Source organism: Capsella rubella, unplaced genomic scaffold, assembly GCF_000375325.1.
Source record: "Capsella rubella cultivar Monte Gargano unplaced genomic scaffold, Caprub1_0 scaffold_7, whole genome shotgun sequence".
Taxonomy (NCBI): Eukaryota; Viridiplantae; Streptophyta; class Magnoliopsida; order Brassicales; family Brassicaceae; genus Capsella; species Capsella rubella.
This window is the reverse complement of record NW_006238917.1, coordinates 15129782-15133731: the sequence shown is the minus strand read 5'-3', so window position 1 is coordinate 15133731 and position 3950 is coordinate 15129782.

The following is a 3950-nucleotide window of genomic DNA, read 5'->3' as shown; positions in this document are numbered from 1 at the left end:
TTGGTCTGTTAGTTTCTATGAGACTAAGCTCATAATAGAGAGTAGACAATCACTTGGTGAATGAATCTCTCTTTAACCATACAAGGTAACTCGTTCTTAAAATAAAGAGACCATCAACTTGTGATGAAATCCACACATATATTCAACAATATATCTGAATATACTAGAGAGTAAATCAAGTATATGAAGGAGAAAACATCTAGTTTGTGTTAGATTTGAGGAACAATAGTTTGTGTTACATTTGAGGAACAAGAATGAGAAAGAGATTGGGAGAGAAGATGAATAGTAACCAAGAATAGAAGAGAGAGAGAGAATTGCTCTCCTTACTTCATTAGGTTTACAGCCACACATATATTTAGGTGGGATAAGGGATAAGCTTACAAGGGAAGCTAATAATATAAATAATGCTAATCGATTTTGCCTTAACATAACCCGTATGTATAGTATAGACCAATGTAGAGACGAGCTTAATGGTCTATACTATCCTAACTTAGCTAATATAGAATAGACCAATATAATGTAGAACATAATGGTCTATTTTATCTTGACATACTCAATAATCCCCTTCAAGCTTAAGTGTAGAGACATCGGAAATTAATCTTGGAGATGTACGAGCCTAGTTGAGTGTCTCACTTCATTGAGCACCATTAAGCTCGGCCTCGTCTTCTAGACTTCGGCCTTAGGTTATCCTTTCTCTTCTTCCTCTCTAATACTCCCCCTCAAGCTTGGGCAGCGGGAACCAAAGGCCAAGCTTGCAACACGCTAATAACTACCTCATTAAAAACCTTAACAAAGAAAACTTCTTGGGACAAAACTTTGTTTAGGGAAAAAGAGTATAGTCTTCACCGTTGAATTATGTAGCTATGACCATGGTTTGAATGTGAGATCTCTTTGGCTTCTTGCTTTGACTTCTTGTTGAGACTCTAATCCTCCGTGTGTGTACTAGCTTGAGGGCCTTCTCTCTCGGTCACCACCATGAATTGATCTTCCTTGAGTCAAGCTTGAATGATCCGTCCGGTTCTCTTTTTCTCATTTAGCTTTTGGATGGCTTTCTTTCTCTTTTAGACCTTCAACCAAAAAATGTAAAGAAATTTTAAGTATATTGGCCACAAGAATAACATTAAGCTAGATTGAGACAAAAGAGAACAAACTTCAATTCAACTAGTCTCTTGCTAAGCTCAATTTAACACAAGAATATAAAACATATTTTAAACATGCAAATTCAATTTAACATGTCACAACCGGTTTAATATTCAGTTTATAAATCCATATTTCAACAAGATAAACCTCATATCTTACCCATGAACTTAATTCCTAAAAACAGGTTTTAAATATGAAAAATTAAGCATGATAGTCCAAATTAATTTAAGACATTTTTCTAAAAATAAATCCTTAAAAAACCATTCTAAATTCAGATTCTAAGCATGACAAATTTACTTTAAATGCATGACTAATCTGAATTAAATATGAGCAATGAATTAAAGATATTGAAAGAGTTAAGGGTTTAGAGATAGCCTTTTTGTCTTCATTGTTGTAATGTGTTGGTTGAGATTTGTTTTGCACCACCATTTGAGTCTCTGCCTTATTGGACTCCTCTTCATGGTTGATGACTTACTAGCTAGAACTCAATCCACCTCTTCTACATCCCAATTTGGATGAGCTTCATGGTTGACTTGGAAACTTCTTCTCTAGCAGCTCCCATGTAGAATCACTAGAGTTTTTTTTTTTCACAGCTCCTCATTGCATATAAGCACCAAAACATGATAGAGATTATCCACCAGTTTACCACCAGCCTTGCATCTCCACTAGTCCTTCCATCTAAATTTATCTCTCTTGGTCAGCTTGAATAGGTTCACCACGCTTGAAACAGACATCTACATTCTTCCATCGGGTCATCCTTTATACCATGGGAGTTTTAGTACTGTGGTTGGTCCCATCAAATAGTCTTGCTTCTCACTTGGTTATAGCCGGCTCTAAACTCCACACGCTTGTTTTGCTTCTTCTATCTTCTTTGTAGCTTCCTTTGAAACTTGAGAGAGATATAGAACATTTCTTCTCTTCAAGTTTGCTTGGACACAAAATGGTTGCAAATCTTGAATGAGACCTTCTTTGAAGCTTCCTTGATTATTCGCTTCTTTAAAGATCTTCTAGGGCTCCCTGAGGGTTGTTTACACTTTTCTCCCCCTCAAGTTTGGCTTGAAAGTTGAATGAGAGCCAATCTTGGAGGTTTGTACACACCCTTCTTTAGCTCCAGAAGCTTTCCTTGACTTCTCCTTCTTTGTAACCTTCTTTGAAACTTTTTGACAACACCAAGCCTAGCAGCCATTAGCTCTTAAAGCTAATCCTCCTTCATTATCCCTTCCTGGAACAACATCAAGATTGGCTTCTTTTGAAGCTCTTTCCATGGCCAGGCAATGGCCAATCGACACCTTAACCGACCTCAATGGTCGGTAGCTTCTTCTCAGTCGCGTCAGATTGATATATACCCACTGAATCGGGCATAACTTTTGATCGTCTACTCGGATATGGGTGATATCACTTTAACTGGGAAGCTTACTCAATTTACAACAAATTAACAAATTAAATGAAAAATGTTGAAGCTGAATCCCAGTGGAAGGCCGTCGTACGAGTCAATCTTTAGGACGCTTTGACAGAGGATTTTCTTGTATGGTTAAGAATTTGCTTCTTCCTCTAAGAGATTTCATTCCTTTAGTCCTTCATGACTTGATTCCTCTTCTTATGGACCTTTTTGCCTCATCTTTTGTTTCTCTTTGAGAATTTCCACACATGGCTCCTCTCCTTTAAACCTTCATCATGAGATTTAAAGAGAAATAAAGTATATGTTGTGGGGGTTTTAAGAAAACACTTAAGAAAGCTTGAGAAACCAAAATATGAGAAATAATAAAGCTTAAGGTAATGAAAGTTTAATTCTCTTTAAATATTATATTTATTTTAAGAAAATATTTAAAATCGAATTTAAACTATTTTCTAATAAATATAAATTTAAATTTAAATATAAATAAATTCTAATTTTAAAACTTGAAATAAGATGAATTTAAAAAAAAATTAAGAGATAAAGAGTTTTCAAGGTTAGCCTTTTAATGAGAGATGTGGTTTGAATCCTCTTTGGGACCACTCTCTTGTTTTTTTTTTCATGGCTTGGGCCATGTCTTGAGTTAAGAGACCTTGTGCCTAGTGTAACTTGAAATCTAGTGCACATCCAATCTTGAACTCCAACATCTAGACACTAACACACATGCTTTTGAGCTGATTCATCACCTTCCACCAGCTTGCCTTTCCATTAGGCCTCTCTACAAGAACCACAACCAAAGAATTCCCTCTCGGTAAGTCTCTCGGGTTTACCCTTGTATCTTCCGGAGCTTTAACTAGGTTGGACATTCTTGTGGTTTCCAAAGTTTGGTGGCCCTTGGTTCTAACTACAAGCATTGTGTTGTGCCATCTTTAGACATTAACAAATTCACCATCTTCAACTTAGACTTATAAGAACAGATTTTCAACAAGAGATGGTGAGAGATTAGAGAGTAAAATACTAAAAATAAAGAGAGTATAAGTAACAAGAGTATCTGAGAATGATAGAGAATAAGTAACAAGAGAATATAGAGTATAAGTGCAAGTAAAAAGAATAGGCATAAATAAAGGAGAATAGCGGAAGCACATAGGATGAGCATGAGCATAAATTAAAGAGAATAGAGAATTTGCTCAAGAGTTCAAATGGACAGAGTTTTGCTATGTTTTCTTGAGTTTTAAAGAAACTTTAACAGCCAAGAGCATCCAAGAATCATTAAGAGTTTGGTGCTTTAATGGCTGAAACATAATGGACCGTTGGGCAATCGATTTACCCATCGGTTAAAGACATGAGGATTGACATGACATTTTTACGGACATATGCCAATTCAGGCTCTTGTAGCCCAAAGAAATGTACGTTGGAA